General features: G+C 43.4%; 1 protein-coding gene and 1 long non-coding RNA gene across 7 annotated transcripts in view; one reads left to right on the plus strand and one right to left on the minus strand.

The window, feature by feature from the left end:
• Positions 1-11,612: 11,612 nt before the first annotated feature.
• LOC129147133 (uncharacterized) lies at positions 11,613-13,912 on the minus strand. The gene is made up of 3 exons (XR_008554473.1): positions 13,284-13,912; positions 12,659-12,817; positions 11,613-11,946 (listed from the first exon to the last, which is right to left on the minus strand). It is a non-coding gene; the product is annotated as an uncharacterized LOC129147133 (long non-coding RNA).
• Positions 13,913-17,015: 3,103 nt separating this feature from the next.
• Positions 17,016-18,458, plus strand: part of THRB (thyroid hormone receptor beta) — a 292,618-nt gene continuing 291,175 nt past the window's right edge. For 3 of the 6 annotated variants that reach the window (XM_028130007.2, XM_054708078.1, XM_054708077.1), the window contains exon 1: positions 17,958-18,024. The gene's annotated coding sequence lies outside the window, so the exon portion shown is untranslated. Of the gene's footprint in view, positions 17,088-17,208; positions 17,569-17,957; positions 18,025-18,458 lie in introns of those variants that run through there. The other 3 variants (XM_054708075.1, XM_028129998.2, XM_054708074.1) reach the window with 3 other exon arrangements.

An 18,458-nucleotide genomic window follows, 5' to 3' on the forward strand; every position in this document is an offset into this window, starting at 1 on the left:
GCTGCTCAACTCTGTACAATGCAAAACACAACGAAGATTTACCCAGCCCAGAATGTCTACGGTTCTGAGATAGGGAAACCCTGGTCTAGAATCTTGTTTTAAATGCAAATGAAAACCACTGGGGCAGGCTGAACTTTACATACTGGACCCCTATCCTTTTCAAAGGTGAGAATGTAGCAACCCTGAAAGATGAACTCGACCTAGGATACAAGAAGAAAGGAAACCTTTGTTCCTTTGTGTTCCAAGTCTCATTAAGAAATACAAGTGCAAGAACCATTCCATTATAATGATTCGTGACCACATGCTCTTTATTCCTACAAATTGTCTTATTTGTTCTTCTTAACTTTAATATGCTGTAAATTAGGGCATGGCATCACCACACACCACGAAATGTGTTCTCCCCTTTTCTAACAGTGCTTAAGCTGATGGTTGAAGTGTATGCTATCCTTCTGCTTTTAATTCTGCTCATAGAGCATAGCCTTTAAAACAGGGTGATAATTTAAAGCAGATGTTCTTCTAAACTTTTTTGTTGTTGTTCAAACCTAACAATATGACAAAAGGAAAACACTGAAAAACTGAGATGGGGCTTCAGGATAAATATAAATCATATATTTCACAATGATTTGAATGTTGGTTCTTTTTCAGGATACATTCTGGTGTATTCTCTTGCAACTTTATTCTTTTGTTCTGTATTACCCATTGCTTTAATCCTGACTTGATCCTGATATGTATATATATCTCCTAAACATTTTTCCCACTGACCGCTGCCAGCTATAATAATAAAAGAGTAATATGCTAATTATACTGGACATCCTTCCGGATGACCTTCTGGATGAAGCTGGGGCTGCGAGGGAAGCCCAGGTCCCGGGTGCCAGAGGGAAGCCGATTCCGGCAGCCGTGGGAAGGAAGGCCTACTCTTGCATGAATTTCATGCATTGGGCCTCTAGTATATTATAAAACCCTTTCTTATAGCTTAGAGTTTAAGCAAATTATCTTGGATAATTTCTTACAAGTCTCCATTTCCTGGTCTGTAAATGAAAATACTTCTACTATCTCTCTGAGAGTATTGTATGTATAAGTAGGAAAGTGGGAGCTTAGAAGGTGTCTGGCACATAATAGATGCTCATTAAATAAAGCTATTGTTTCTTTTTGAAAAAATCAGAGCAGGATTTTGAAACCGTATGCTCAGCAATATTTATTAAGCACCATCTACATAGTATTTGGTACTGTTCTAGGTGTTTGGGAGACTTCAGAAAGCAATGTAGACAAAAACAAACCCTACTCTCATGGAACTGGCACACACACACACACACATATACATACACACACACAGAGACAAAGGCAAGCACACACACACACAGGTAAAAACACATGCACACACAATCCTATATAATAAAATCCTAATATGCAAATCGACCGAACAGTGGAACGACTGGTCACTATGATGCTCACTGACTACCAGGGGGCAGACGCTCAATGCAGGAGCTGCCCCCAGCCCGCAGGCCCCAGACCGGCCAAGGTGGGTGCCAGTGTGTGGGGAGGTGCGGGGGAGCCCTCCGATTGCCCCACTGGTCACCCCAAAGATTAGCCCTGATCACCAGCCAGGCCTAGGGACCCTACTGGGCATGAATTTCATGCACCGGGCCTCTAGTGATAATATAAACATCCTGCAGCTCTTCCCCTTACTTATTTTAGAAAATAAATGAGAGTAAGCACTCCTCCTCCAGTTGGCCAAAATGGCATGGTCAAGGAAAAGTAAGAATTCTGAAGGAAGACTTTTCTTTCGAATACCATTTCTTTGGAGTTTTAAGGAAAATAAAGGTATATTTCCAAAAAGTAGGAAGATGATCTCTCTTAAGAAAAAAATCACACATAATGGCAATCGGTACCCAACCATGGGGAAAGAGGGAATAGGCTTTTTAGACACTGTTTTAATAGCTGGCAAGATCATGGAAGGAGAAATATATTCACAGCAGATTTACTTATTCCTCTTGAACATAAAAATAAACAAATCATAGACTGCGAACAGACCAATGACAGCACAACCTAATTGCTAAAATACACATGACAAGGGAATAAAAACTCATTACAGAATACATGAGTTCTTGGTAGAAATTCTTTTTCTGCCTCAGAGCTTTGCCATCCCTTTGCCTGAAATAATTCCTCTGCCTCTCCTCTTCACCTGACTGGTTCCTGCTCATCCCTCAGCACTTGGCTGAAATGTCCCTTTCAACTAGGAGACACCTTCCCTGACCACCGCATCTAAATTGGGTGCCTTCACTCACCACCCTCCCTTATTGATCCTTTCTTTGTCTGTCTGTCTATCATCTATCTGTCTGTCTGTCTATCTATCTATCTATCTATCTATCTATCTATCATCTATCTATCTATCTATCTATCTATCTATCTATCTATCTATCTATCATCTATCTATCTGGATATATTTTTAGGTGTCCTTCTACCCCATTTGAGTCAAAATTCTACAAAGAGAGAAGTAATCATTTTATATTGACCATCATGATTTTTCCAGAACCTACTTTGCCTTCAGTGAATATTTATGGATGAGAAAAAAAAGCTACTCACTCAGGGTTCGTTGACTGCCAAGAGCCCTGAGACAATCAAAGCATGCTTCCTTTAGTTTTCTTGATAAGCTGAATACACTCTGCCTCTGTTGTTCTGTGTGCAAACATATTGCATTATTTGGCCTCAGTCTATTTTTCCCTGCGTATGTGGCATAAAGTGAAAAATTCTTGGTATGGTAATAAATCCCCTGACTCTCGATTCCAATAATTACAGGCTGTTGTTGTTCCTTGTGATTAAGCCCCTAGGCTAAGCAAGGAACCAGGGGTAGGTAAGGCTTCTTGGAAGATGTTGCTCAATTAAAAGAGGAGAATGAAAGGGACCTATGATTGTTCTCATTTGGAAGTTCTCAAACGACATGTTTGCCTCTAAACCTCAGCCATTTGCCTCAATCACATCCTAGCAACATGACATTGCTGATTCTCCCCTCCAGTGGTGGAGCCCATTTTCCCTTCCATCCAACCTAGGCTGAACATGTGACTTGCTTTGACCAATAGAACTTTGGCACATGTGACATAAGCAGAGACCTGAAAGCGCTTGTGCTTTGGGGCTTGCTCTCTTGATGATCTTTGGCCTCTGAGACCACCACCATGTGAGGAAGCTGATGAGGAGCAAAGCTAATCCATCACAGCTGAGGGCCTCCCAGCCTGACCAGTCGATACCACCAAACATGTGAGTGAAATGATCAGAGATTACCCAACCTCAAATTAAGAAACCGCCCAGCTAACCCACACAATCATGGGAAAGTAAATGGCTTCTGCTTTAAGCTACTAATTTGGGAAGTGATTTGTTAGGCAATCAAGCTAACTGATACAGTCACAAGTAGCATATTACTATGTGACTGGTCCAGGAGTCTATAAATTGTTAAGTTTGGCACTAGTACTCTAAGATTGTCCAAGGTATAAAAAGGGACTTCCTGATCCAAAGTTTGGGAATCACTGCATTCTAAAGCATTTTCCACTTTGAGATTTGCAAAAGAAACTGCATATTAAAAATTCTGAGGAGCCATGCAGTAAAAGGAAAGATACCTGCTAAAAAATGCTAAAGACACCCTCCCCCTTTTCAAACTTTTATGACCTCTTGGCATCACAATATTGGCATCAACATCACTGCTGAAACCCTACTCTGAATGCAATGGAAAGGGGACTGAACAAGAACTGTGAGATCTTGGTTCTGGTTCAAGGTGTAGAGTTTACAAACTGTAGAGCCTTTCACAAATCTAATTGGGTAAAATTAGATACAATGAGAGACGTAATTCCTTCCTTTCTAGGTCATCAACCTATCTGTGTCACCTTGGATGGAAATTTTAAAAATGATGCACGACACGTTGTTTTCTGTATTGTATTCTGTTTTTGGTGAGTCATGACAACTCTAAAGTGGCAAATCATTCATTCATCTCAAAATCTTTGTTGAGAGTGTCAGTGCTGGGGATATATTAGTAACCAAGTCTCTCTCTGACAGCTTGTATTCTAATAGAGGGGATGGTATATTTGTTCAACTGAGGAATCTACATTGACACATTATAATTATTAAAAGTCCATAGTTTACATGACAATTCACTCTTAGTGTTGTGCATTCTACTAGTATGGTTTGCACAAACGTAGGATGACATGTATCCATCATTGTATCACACAGAGATTTTCACTGCCCTAAAAATACTCTGTGCTCCACTTATTTATCCCTTCCCTCACCCCAACCAGTGGCGACTGATCTTTTTATTGTCTCCATACTCCTGCCTTTTCCAAAATGTCACATACTTAAAATCATACAGTATGTAGCCTTTTCATATTAGGCCCTTTCATGTAAGAATATGCCTTTAAGTTTCTTTCATGTTAATTACTTGATAGCTCATTTCTTTTTAGCACTGAACAATATTCTATTGTGTGGATGTACCACAGTTTATTTATTCATTTACCTATTGAAGAACATCCTGGATGCTTCCAAGTTTGGGGTAATTATGGATAAAGCTGCTATAAACAGCTGTGTGCAGGTTTTTGTATGGATATACTAGTAAGTTTTCAGATTCTTTGGGTAAATGCCAAGGAATTCAATTGCTCAATTATATGGTAAGAGTATATTTAATTTTGCCAAGCTATCTTCCAAAGTGCTGTATCATTTTGCATTCCCACCAGTAATTAATGAGAGCTCTTGTTGCTCCCCATCCCTGCCAGCATTTGGTGTTGTTAATGTTCTGAATTTTGGCCAGTGTAATAGGCGGGTAGATATCTGGTTGTTGTTTAAATTTGCATTTCCCTAATGCCATAAGGTATGGGGTATCTTTTCATGTGTTTCTTTGCCCTCTGTATATCTTCTTTGGTGAGGTATCTATTCAGGTCTTTGGACCATTTCTTAATCAGGTTGTTTGTTTTCTTATTGCTGATTTTTAAGAGTTCTTTTTATATTTTGAATAACAATCTTTTATCAGATATGTCTTTTGCAAACATTTTCTGCCAGTCTGTGGCTTGTTTTTTTCATTCTCTTGACATTGTCTTTGGCAAAGCAGAAGTTTTTAATTTTAATGAACTCCATCTTATCAATTATTTGTTGTATGAATTGTTCTTTTGGTGTTATATCTAAAAGTTTTGGGCATGTCCAAAGTCATTTTGAGTTTCTCCTATGTTATCTTTTAGGACTTTTATAATTTTGCATCCTATATTTAAGTCTGTGATCCACTTCAAGTTAGTTTTGAGAAGGGCGTAAGGTCTAGGTTAATTTTAATTTTAATTTTTGCATGCAGATGTCTAGTTGTTCTAGCACCATTTGTGGAAAGACTATTTTTGCTCTGTTGTATTATCTTTCCTTCTTTGTCAACTGTTGAGTGACTATGTTTATGGAGACCTGTTTCTGGACTCTCTATTCTATTGAATTTATCTATTTGTCTATTCTTTTGCCAGTATCATACTGTCTTGATTACTGTAGCTTTACAGTAAGTCTTGACATTAGATCTTGTCAGTTCTCAAACTTTGTTCTTCTTCTTCAATACTGTATTGGCTATTCTAGGTTTTTTTGCCTATCCATACAAACTTTATAATTAGTTTGTCAGTATCCCCAAAATAACATGCTGGGATTTTTATTGGGATTACATTGAATCTATATATCAACTTGGAAAATCCTGACATGTTGACAATATTGAGTCTTCTTATCCATGAGCTTGACATGTACCTTCGCTTATTTAGTTCTTCTTTAATTTTGTTCACATTATTTTTAATGTCAGGAATGAGTGCAAGAATAAGTAGGAATTACTAAAGGAAATACGAGAAAAGAACATTTGATGACCTGAATTTATCGAATCTCTTATCATTAATTAAATCCAAAAGTATGGCAAATTCAATCTGTAGTTTATCCAAACAAACAATTAAAAGCATTCTGTCATTTGACTTACATGTCTCGTGAAAATGCTATTAACAAAGCAGATGCTTTCCTGTCTTCCCCATAGAAGCTGTCATCGTGGATGGAATTTGAGCCTATTTCATTTTTATCCCATAAAGTGGAGAATAATATCAAAGTCTGCTTTAAACAATTAAGTTTCCCGGGTATTTAATTTAGTAAATGAATGCAAAATATTGTTTAAAAAATAAGGAGCTCTCCATCAAATAAATGTCTTTCTCTGGTCATTGAGTGGGGATAAAGTTGCATACAGTTTCAAAATGTAAAAGCTGGCAATTACATAGTCCAATCCCTTACATTTATTCACGTGGATGGCAGGACCAGGAAATCAATGACGAGGCCAAGAGAATACAAGTTATTTCATGGCTCAGATCAGATCAGCCTAGCTCCAAATCTAGCATTTGGGGATTTCTACTTTACTCTCACCTGTATTGGGGAAAAAATTCCAGAATTCCAGGCAGACATTCTAGAAACTGGATGTTAGAGAAAGGCATTCTAACTTAAGAGTTTAGTAGCAGTTAGGAAATTCTACAGAAAAAAAAATATTCAGAAAAAAGATTTTTCTAAGAACAGAGTCATTTCCTCCAAAAGACCAACATTAAAGCCTAGAACTCAGAGATCAGTAAAGGAGTCTGTCTCCAGAAGATATCATTTCTGCACAGCTAATTTCAATCGTGTATCTGGGTTTGTGCTCAGTCTTTGCCACAGAGAGGAGTGTTCATCCTCTTTCAGAAGCTGTTTACATCCTATTCACTGTTCTCTCTCCAGAGCCTACAGCAGTGCCAGCCCAGGAGTAGCCAGTTGGTAAACAATGTTACAAATATTTATAAATATTTATTGAGTCAATTAATTTAGAATTATACTTCAATTAAAAATTATCACAGCAAATTTGTTTTAAAAGAATCTTTCAAGATAAGATTTTAGCCTTTACCATTTTTCTAAGTTTTTAAATAGCATCAGTGGATTTTTTTTTTACAAAATAACAACAGGTCATATTCAGTGGCCACTTGCTATGCACCAAGCACTGTGTACAGCATTATTCATCTATTTTTACAGTTTTTCTTCACACATCCCAATCAAGCAGGCATAATTGTTTTCTCCCTGTAACTGAGGCATGGAGAAGCTATGTAACATGCCCAAAATGATCCGAAAAGGTACAAACTTAGAGCTCAAATCCTTAGCCAGCCCATTACTGTCAGGAACCACAGTGGAAGGCTTTGCTCTAACCTGCATAAATGGAAACTCAGGACTGACTTGTTTTCTCTGCCAGTTCTAGGTTTGGTTGTTTGCCCTAAACGTATGATTTATGGATGCTCAAAATACATTCTGCAGTTGTGTCTGTAGGAGCACTGTGACTAATGTTTTATGCAAGGCTGTGTAAACTTTGGATGAGGCAAATTGATTGTAAAAAAGAGCTCTAATACATGAAGATAGGAAGTGTCAACAAGACCTATATTGCCCTCAAATTGAGAATCTCATTTAACTAACAAAAGCAGATAAATTCAATGTTATAACTGTCACTCCAGATAAGACTCATTCAGGAATTTCAGAACCTAAAAATAGCTCATAATAATAAATGTTACATTATGTGTGTTATTGCATCTAGATAAATTAGAATTTATTCCATGAAAATGACTAAGAAGCACTTCATTCCCTTCCTAAACAGAAAGGATATTTTCACAGAATTTTTAAAATTACATTTCCATTTTTGATAAATATAAACATAACTAAAAAAGTAGTACACTTAATTGACATGTTTGTGAGAGATGTGTCTTAAACCACTAAAGTTCTTCTGTAACTGACAGAATTTAATAACATACTATACTTTTGTATGCTCATGATGAACATGGTTACTACAGCCCAATTAGCAATTATTCAACTCATCTTAGAACTATTTTTCAGACAGCTGAAAATTAATATTTAATTTTAAAATGTTTTGGTATTCTTCTTTCCCTCACTCACCTTTTTCTCAATGCACTTTAATTCATCAAAATAATTTTTTGTATAGGCTTTTAGTATGTGGCTTAGTACATAGAAATGATTTGTGGCTGCAAGCAGAACTTATAATTGCTATATAAGGTAAGAGTTATCTTGAATATCAATTATTTTTTAGGATTTTCATATTTATGATATTAATATTTATTCACTCAAATTCGACTTTGTTCATTTTAATTGTGATAACTGTAATAATGAATGACAGAGCTCTGATAGAATGATTAAGAGATAATATATAGAAGGAGGAACCAAGATGGCGGCAAAGTTAAACAACTAAACTGCCACCTCGCACAACAATTTCAAAAATACAACTAAAAAGCAAAACGTCTACCACCCAGAACCACGGGAAAGCTGGCTGAGTGGTAGATTTACAACTAAGAAGAGAAGGGAGCGCAAACACTGGAGAGCTGAGGTACGGAGGCGCGCGCGAAACGGGCTGGCGGCAGGCAACTGGGCGCGCGGCTTTTCTTCAAACCGAAGGGAGACAAACTCCCGATCACTCTGAACTCCAGTTTCTGGGGACACACGGGGGACCCAGACGCCTACGGGGAAAAGCTGGACTCTCGGCCATCGGTCGGAGAGTGAGAGTGACTTTCTTGCAGAGGTGCGCCCAGCAATCAGGGTTTGCTGCGCTGGAGCACAGGACACGGGGACTTGGAAACACGGAAAGGGAGAGACGGCTGAAGGCAGCCATGGCCGTTGGCCACGCCCCAGCCTAGTGACGCCCTCAGACCCCACCCTGCCCTGAGACCCCGCCCCGCACATTCTACAAACCCACCCAGGCTCCACACAGCGGCCTTTACATATAAATGGCCTGTTCTGTGGCAGCTCAACCAAATTAACTGCAGCTCCAGTCAGACTGCTCCAAAACCGCCCAAGCAAAGAGGAGAAAACTGTAGCTCTTGCTGTAGCTCCTGCTGGGAGGCCTCAGACCTGCACCCCATTGGAGATCCAGACACTAGGGTATCTAGTGGTCGGTGTGGATGACACCAGATTTCAACCACTCTCATAAGGGACACATTCAAGAGGCAGACTCAGTGAGCACCAAAGCCCTACTGTATCTCCAGCACAGCAATTCTTCCGTTATAGACACAGCAGGTCCTCACAGCCAATTGGCCTGGAGGTCAATTCCTCCCAGTGTACCAACAGCAATCAAGGCTTTTAACTACACCAAGACTTTCCACTCAGCCCACAAAGGGGCGTACCAAGAGCGACCACCTAGAGTGATTGGGGAAGCTGAGCTACTGGCCCCTATAGGTCACTGACCACACAAAGCCACTCCATCAACACAGGGAGGCAGCCAAAATGCGGAGACACTGAAGTATGTCACAAGTAGGAGAGATTGAGGAAAGCAAACTAGTGGACGACACAGTGTTCAGAACCACATTTATAAGTTACTCAATCTTCTAAAAACCGCTGAGAAACTTGAAGAGACCTTCAAGGACCTAAATGAGAATACCAAAAAAATGGAAAAGGACCAGTCAGAAATTATGCATACACTGTCTGAAATAAAGAATATACAGACACTCAACTGTAGACCACCGTACCCGAAGAGTCAAACCAAAGATCTGGAATATGAGGAAGAAAAAAACACCCAACCAGAGAGGCTGAAAGAAAGAAGAATCCAAAAGTGTGAGGATAGCGTGAGGAGCCTCTGGGATGGCTTTAAGTGTACCAATATCCGAATTTTTGGGGTGCCAGAAGAGAGAGAGAGCAAGATACTGAAAACCTATTTGAAGAAATAATGACTAAAACCTTCCCCCATCTGGTGAAAGAAATAGACTTACAAGTTCAGGAAGCGCACAGAACCCCAAACAAGAGGAATCCAAAGAGGACCACACCAAGACACATCATAATTAAAATGCCAAGGGCAAAAGACAAAGAGAGAATCTTACAAGCAGCAAGAGAAAAACAGTTAGTTACCTACAAGGGAGTACCCATACGACTGTCAGCTGATTTCTCAACAGAAACTATGCAGGCCAGACGGGAATGGCAAGAAATATTCAAAGTGATGAATAGCAAGAACCTACAACCAAGACTACTCTACCCAGCAAAGTTATCATTCAGAATTGAAGGGCAGATAAAGAGCTTCACAGATAAGAAAAAGCTAAAGGAGTTCATCACCACCAAACCAGTATTATATGAAATGCTGAAAGGTATTCTTTAAAAAGAGGAAAAAGAAGAAAAAAGTAAAGATAAAAATTATGATCAACAAATACATATCTATCAACAAGTGATTCTAAAAATCAAGTGAATTAAAAATCTGAGGAACAGAATAAACTGGTGAACATAATAGAATCAGAGGCATAGAATGGGAGCGGATTGATAATTCTCAGGGGGAAAGGGGTGTCTGTGTAGGGGGTACGGGAAGAGACTGGACAAAAATCATACACCTATGGATAAGGACAATGGGGGGGGGAGGTAAGGGCAGAGGGGGGTGGGAATTGGGTGGCGGGGAGATATGGGGGGGGAAAAGGAGAAACGATTGTAATAATCTGAACAATAAAGATTTATTAAAAAAAAGAGAGAGAGAGAGAACTCCCATTTCCAGATATAATAAAGTAGTGAGTAGAAAAAAAGAAAAGAAAAAAAGAGATAATATATAACCAGCAATTCCACCCCTAAGCATGTGTCCAAGAGATATGAATACATGTACCAAAAAGAATTCTTCAAGAATTTTATTGAACAATTTGCTTTATTTGTAAAAGTCCCAATCTGGAAACAACTGAAATATCCACCAATTGGAGAAAAAAATAAATAAATTGTGCTACTATATATTTACATGATTGAATATCAAATAGAAATTAAAAATAGGACAACTATCTAATCCACACAGTAATATGGATTTATCTCGAAAACATTACATAGTGTGAAAAAACCAGCTATAAGAGAATACATTGTGTAATTCCATTTATATGAAGCGCAATAAAATAAATGATATTAGCAAAGCTAATAAATGATGATAGGATTCAAAATAGTGTTTATTTCTACAAGAGGAATGTTAATCAACGCAGACTACATACAGAGAAACTTTCTGAATTGCTGGAATTTTTCCTATCTTATTCCGTGTGGTGATTACACAACGGTATAAAAATCTAAAAAATGTATCAAACTGAATAGCTAGCATTTGTCTATTTACCATACATAAATTATCTATAATAATAAAAGTATAATATGTTAATTAGACCAGACAGCCGAATGACCTTCCGGATGTCATTCTGGATGTCCTTCCAGACAAAGTCGCCTCGAGAGGGGCCAAGGAAGAGGCAGTTAGGGGCAATCAGGCAGGTAGGTGAGCAGTTAGGGGTGATCATGTAGGCAGGCAGAGGCAGTTAGGGGCAATCAGGCAGGCAGGCAAGTAATTAGGGGTAATAAGGCAGGCAGGTGAGCAGTTAGGAATCAAGCAGGCAGGCAGAGGCAGTTAGGGGTGATCAGGCAGGCAGGCAGGCGAGTGGTTAGGAGCCAGTGGTCCTGGATTGCAAGAGGGATGTCCGACTGCCAGTTTAGGCCCGATCCCACAGGCCTAAACTGGCAGTCAGACATCCCCTGAGGGGTCCCAGATTGCAAGAGGGTGCAGGCCGGGCTGAGGGAACACCCCCCCCCATGCACGAATTTCGTGCATCAGGCCTCTAGTACTTTAATAAAAACTTATCACTCTGAACATTGTTTTCAACACACTTTGTTTTACAGCTATATCGACGTTGATGCACCTAGGCCTACTTCATTACTTTAACAGTATCTATCTAAAGAAAAGATGATTTAGGCTCTGATGGAGTTTGGCTTGGATGACGGCTGTGATGACATAACACTAACTACTGCAACAAATACACGTTCATATTTCAGTGGCTTATCACAGAAGAAGCTGATTACTCAATCATTGAAGAGTCCAATGTGAATCTTATCATTCTTCTCTGTATGGTGTTTTAGGGACCCAGGTTCCTTCCAGCTTGTGGCTTACGAGTTCCTGCCCAGGGGCCCCAGAATCTTATACCACCAGTTGGAAGACAAGAAGAGAGAAAGAATGCAATTAGGGAATTTTCTAGGTTTCTAGCTGGTGACATGCATGTTTCACTTAAGCTTCTTCAGATCATCCCAGTGTACAGCAGCCCCTGAAGCAAGGAGCGAGGGAGATGTCTCATGACTCCCAGAATGTGTTCACATTTTGTAGCCCGATGACTCCTTCTCCTGCTTCTAGGTAGCATGATGGGCTGCTTATGAGTCCATCTGTGCCACCATTGTCTGGGCCTGAGCTTGAGCTAATCATTTGATAATGCCATGCCTTAGCTTCCCCATCTGGAAAATGGAGTATGCAGTAATACCGCTTCACTTTTTCTTGTGCAAAAATTTAAAACATGTGTGAAGCATTTAGGATAATACCTGATACATAATACATGTGTAATAAATGTTAGCTGGATTGCCGACTCCTTGTTATAACCAGCCATGCCAGAATGTCTACTACATCTCCAACATGCCCTAGGCTTTCACCATGGCAGGGCCATGGCATGTAGTCAGTACAGCTGCACAGGGCCCATGCTCAGAAGGGCCCCGTGCACCAGGCCTGACACCTAGTTTAATGCTCTGTTTTACTGTCTTGAGATTCCTAGTAATTTTATCTTTGAACTTGTGTTTCTGTAAGTGACATCTGATGGGACAATAGAACATGTGCATGAGCAGAGGAAATGCACTCAATACATACATCCATGACCGTTCTTCGCTGCTCCATTCATGCATAGCATTCTTGATGCCCCATGAGCACAGAATTCCAATGGTCCCATGATGTGTGAAAGGTCAGCAACACGGAAACTGAGTGCAAGGTAAGCATGTTACATGCTTTCCATTCCAACCAGAACTTGCTCTGAATGCAAAATGAAGGCAACAACCAGAGGAAAACTTTATCATGTCCTCTCTTACTTGCGTTACTTCCCTGTACTAGCTAACCAGTTACTCTGAAAATGATGACATTGAAGGAAAGGGCAACCCATAGTTCCTTTTCCTTTCAGTTCTTCCTTACTCATCAGTACAGTAAGTTCAAGATAGAGTGTTGGTAGAATGAGCACATAATCAGAAGTAAAATAAAAACAATTGTGTAAATTTTGTGCTGATTCCACAGTTCTGATAAGACCAAAACAGACTACAAAATGCATATGCACATTCTGGCTACAAAACACAAATGATGTAATTTTATTGATTTTGTAAATGCTCTTCCATTTGCATTAAAAACTAGTATTGCATGATGTAAAGATGAACAGTAAAATTGATGCTAATAATTTTAAATGTTTATTTTTCTTAGAATGATATTGAACAACAAATAAAAAACATACCACAACAATTCCAAAGAGAGAACATGGAAGACAGGAGATATCTTTATATTTTGTACCTATAGTGGCATTTTTCCCTCCTGCCTTTTCGAATAAAAGGCCCCACATTTTCATTTTGCACTGGGCCCTGAAGAAAAGAGAGCCTGCTGTGTCTTTTCCTCTCTGTGACTTCTCCCCAAAATCTCACCCAGCCACCTTTTGCATTCTTCATGAGCTATCATGGTCTCCAAGCCAGCAGCCACCTATCCATTTATGTTTACATGTTTCTCATTACACCTTTGCTCTCAAATTAATTTTGAACATGCCATCTCCCCTGTCTGTCTGTCTTTCCTGAAGAGCAGGACCAGACTTGACATTCTTAACTGTCTGGCCATGAACTAGAATCACTGGGACCCCCATAGTCAAAATAAATCCCAGGAACTAATGATGAACAGAAAGAATCAGAATCTCATTTATGGAAAATAAAGAACATTATAACCTGATGAATAAAAAGATAGATACAGAGGCAGTAAAGCACCGAACAGACTGTCAAATTACAGCGGGAAGGCTGGGGAGTGTTGGGGAGGGAGGGAAATAGATCAACCAAAGGACTTGTATGCATGCATATGAGCACACCAATGGACACAAGACACTGGGCGGGGGGGGGGGGGGGAATGAGGGCATGGCAACAGGGGATAGGGGAGGCTGGAGGAAGATCAATGGGGGGGAAAAAGAGATATATGTACTAATATATGTAATACTTTAAACAATATATTTTTAAAAAAAGAAAGAATCAGAATCTCCAGGACTGGGTCATTTGGCTGCCTAGCTAGCTAGAGGAGTAGTTGTTGGTATAAATGAAAGACTACTAATGGTTCCAGTCCCTGTTCAGGCCATTCCTTTGGTTCCAACACTCTCTGGTAAAATCTGGTCTATTCTTGGACTGCTTCAAATGCTACCTAGTTCTGTGAAATCTTCCTGATTTTTACCCTCACCTCACACCCACATCTTTAACTTCCTGACCTCAAGTCCCTTAATGTTTACTTGTTATCTTTGACACAGAGAAAATTCTAACAGAATTTTACTTCTTATTAGACTCTGGTAACATGAGGGCACAGCAGAGTGAGGCCTTGGATGTAAAATTCAAGGGGATGTCCAAAATCTCAATAATCAAGAGAAAGTATATTTTAATGCAATATTTTAAAATCAAAATTAATGCAACCATTGTCCATGATGAACAATATATCAATTTTTTAAATAAAGATTGGTTTGGACATTGCACTCGTCTCATTCACTTCAATCTAATCCCAGCCCTTTTAGATCCTATGTTTTATTTGTCTTCTAACCCCAGTTATTGTTGAATGAATGTCTTGCTTCCTTAAACCGATTCATCAGCTTGAAATGTACAGATCCTGGCAATGAAGATGGACAGCTGTGGTGAAATGTGCTCATGGGTCATGAAAACAGCTTGGTTATGTCTTCTGAAATCTACAGGATTAGGACTGCCTTCAATCAGGTCCCCTTAAAATTCTCCCTCATTGTCCCCACTAGTGTAAAATTAGGGGTCGGGGGGAGATGCATGATCTATTGGTAAGCATTCTTTCCCATCACGCAGCCTGTAAGACGGCCCTTAGAGGGCCGGTTCAAATAGAATCCTGGCAGTTCATGTTGTTTCAATAACATCGCATTAAAATTGTCCTCCCCATTGTTCTAAAACATTATTACAATCACAGTCGCATGAATTGTTTGAGTCATGCCACATTATTTATTTAATGTTTTAATTTACTCTGTACTTCAGAAGTTTCCAGGCAAAATGAGATCAGAAAGGCAAAGCCGTTTGAACAAAGGGAAGCAACAGTGTTTGTTATACTTCATTCTCTGTACCGCATTTCCTACTTAAGGAATTTAGCTCCAAGTTATACTCAAGAAGAGAAAAAAAAATAAAAAAAGTTCCAGCAGTCTTTAAGGCCTATCATGCACCTTTCTGATGGAAGATTGACATCACCCTTACCTACACACACACCCACCACACCCACCACCACCACCACCACCACCTCCTCCACCATCTCCCCTTATTACAAAAGTTGTTTACCCTCTCTTGGGCCCCTGCCATGACCAGTCAACTGTTGTGGCCTATCAGGGCCAGGCTTTTTTCCTCAGTGGCCAACGTTTTCACTCACAGTGAGCCACCAGGGGGCCCCCTGTTTGGAACACATGGTGAGACTCCAGTAGCTCTCCTGCAAAGGAACCAAAACATCCCCGGGGCAGCCTTGGTGCAAAGCTAGGGAACTTGCCTGCAAAGAACAGCTCACCAGCCACAAACCTGCAAGTCCTAGGGTGCAGCCTTATTACGAGTAAAGAAGAAAACACGGATGTATCGCCAAGGACGGAGGGGAACTGGGATCCCTGGAGTTTTGAGGGAGAGGTCCCTCCTCTGGCCAGAGAGCCTTGGGGTCTTCGACTTGCCTGGGGAAGCTCGCTGAAACTCTGCACGCCAGGCGCTTGGAACAGTTTCTAATCTCCTGACAGTTGTAGCGAATGCTGTCTGCAGGGGTGGTGGCTTCTCGCCCCCTTTCCGTGGGATGCTTCCCAGGAGCTGGAATAAAACCCACGCCACTGCCTGGCAATCCAGAAAAGTCTCCAATAAGTGATCTATGTACGTTGTTCAGGCAGTTGAGACTTCATACAAATCGCCATAGCCCTCTCACATTTATGATACAAATGTATATTGACTAATGAAGTCGAAATTATTTGAATATATCCTACAAGAAAATAGTTATACCCTGTCGTCAAAATAGTTTTGTTGCAACTGTAGCTTCTGATCCACTACATTTTCCTTTTGGGGGTACTCAGTATTCTTACTGCTTCATTTTCTCCTTGGCCTTCAAGGACTTGGGGGCGGGGGTGGGGGCACTTGAGAAATTCCTATTTGCCTGGGCAGAATGTTGCGAGTATAAATTATGTTTGTCTTCCGGTTTTATTTGTACCTATCCAGGGCAAAGACAAATGAATAGGGCGGCCCCTCTGGAACCTGTGGAGTGCCTCAACCCCAGCAGGCATCCCCCCAGGATATGCCTAGTGCTGTGAAGGGGTGTCTCCCTCGAGGGCAAGCCAGGTCTTTTGCAAACTTCCATTCCCGGGGTGGCGATGGTCAGAGAACACCAGACGCCGCGCAGGGTGGGGGGGCCCCCCCCCGCGAGGAGCCCGTGCGCCGTGTCTACCCGACAAGCGCCACAAGTTGTTTGGAGAAAAAAAAAAAAAAAAAAGGGAGGAGCGCGGCCCGGCCGGCAAAATCAAGCCGGACTTCTGGAAGTCACCTCCTCCCCGCCCCCGGTCACTCGCTCCCCATTCCTTCCACTTTGCCTCCTGGAGGAATGACGCCCAAACCCGAACGTCCGTGCTCACACAGCCGGGTGGGTGAACGCGCGGCCACCAGCAACCGCCGGGGCCACATCGCCCCCCGGGGCGAGGGCACCCTGGGTGGGAGGCACAACCGGGGCTGGGAGGTGGCGGAGCGGCCGAACCCGGGGCGGCAGGTGTGGAGGCGGCCGGTCGGGGTGGCGTGCGCGTAGGGAGCAGGGTAGGGGGTACGCGAGCCCGGAGCGGCCGACGCGTCCCACAGCCGGGCGGGGGGCGGGAGGCGGGAGGCGGCGGCGGCGGCGAGACCTGCGGCCGGGAGGCCATTTCCTCGCTACGCCCCTGGCGGAGCCCGCTCTGCCTGCTCTTTCTTGGCTGTCGCCGCCGCGGAGCCGACCGCCGGGAGGGCTGGAGAGGAAACCAGGTCACCGGTTCGCAGACGCGTCGCGGAGCGTGCGCCCCGGGCTCGGAGTAAGGCAGCGCCGGGGAGCGGGCCGGGCGCGCGCGGGGGGCCGGGGGAGGCGGGGACTCGGGCGGCCGGGCGGGCCCCCCCCCCCCCTCGCTTCCTCCGCCTATAAAAGTGGAGGGGCAGGGGAGGGCCCGCGCGGCCCTGCGGCGGCCGCCCCTCTGCGCCCCAGGAGTTGACATTTTTCTGGACTCGCGCGACGTCCCGTCGCCGGCGCTCCCGGGGACCCCGCCGCCGGCAGGAGGGGGCGGAGGAGGGTGGAGACTGCGGGGCTGGGCCAAGGAAGGCGCACATCCTCGGGCGGGCGGCCGTGACGCGGCGGGGATTAACTTTGCATGAATAATGTGAGTGCGCTCGGAACGGAGACCTTCTGCTCCCCGGGCTCGGGGCAAGCGCCCGCCGCTGCCTTCCCCGGGCCGGGGCGCGCCACCCGACCGGCTCCAGGGCACCGGCAATTTGGCGAGAGGACCGCGCGCGGAGGCAGGGGTGAGGGGGGTGTCGGGGGGCGGCGAGGGGGGAGGGGCGACAGTTCCAAAGGTCCAGAAGGGTGGGCAGGATGGTGACCGGGGTGTCGCGGGAGACTGAAGGGGTGCGGCCGGCCAGCTGAGCGCGCGCGGGCGGGCGGGCGGGCGTGGGTGGGTGGGTGGGGGTGTCAGTGAGCCGCCCTGTTACCTGCCTTCGCGGGGTTTCTGCGCCCCGGGTCTGGGAGGATGTGCCCTCTGGTGCCGGGGCAGCGCGCAGCGGCGCGCCCGGAGCCACGGCGTGGGCAGCGGCAGAGCTGGGTGGCCGGGCGCCCGCTCCCATCGCAGCGGCTCTGTTTTCTCAAACCCCAAACCCGGCTGTTGACAGGCTCCTTGTGAAATGGAGTTTGGCATCCTCAGCGCCGAACCGAGTGGAAGTTTCCATGATGAGGAAGTTCTGTGACACGGGAATTCGGAAAAGGTTGGCAGACACGGGGGTGGGGGGGGTGCGGTTTAAAGGGACTGTGGGTCCCCCATCATCCCCCCCTTCCCCCCCGCTTTTGCTCCTGCCCCGGAACTGCCGGGTTTGGGAAGGAGAATGATCCTGAATATTGGCGTGCGCTGTCACCGGTGTCCTGGCTACTTGGCTTCTCCCCGCCTCCTCTGCGAGTCCGTGGCGATTTCGCCAGGCTCCCGAGTCGCACTTCTTGGCCTCGCTTCTCTTGACGCAGCATCTCTGTCGGAGTGGCCCGAAGTGGGTTCTGATACCAGGAGTTGTGCCACCTGTGTGCCCCCCACCCCCTCCAACCCCCCGGAGAAGGACTAATTTGGGGAGAGTTGCTTTTTGTTTTGTTTTTTTACTCGTGGATTTTGTCCTTCTTAGCTGCTGTGGTCACTTTGGAAAAGCATTTCCCA

Source organism: Eptesicus fuscus, chromosome 18 (assembly GCF_027574615.1).
Source record: "Eptesicus fuscus isolate TK198812 chromosome 18, DD_ASM_mEF_20220401, whole genome shotgun sequence".
Lineage (NCBI taxonomy): Eukaryota > Metazoa > Chordata > Mammalia > Chiroptera > Vespertilionidae > Eptesicus > Eptesicus fuscus.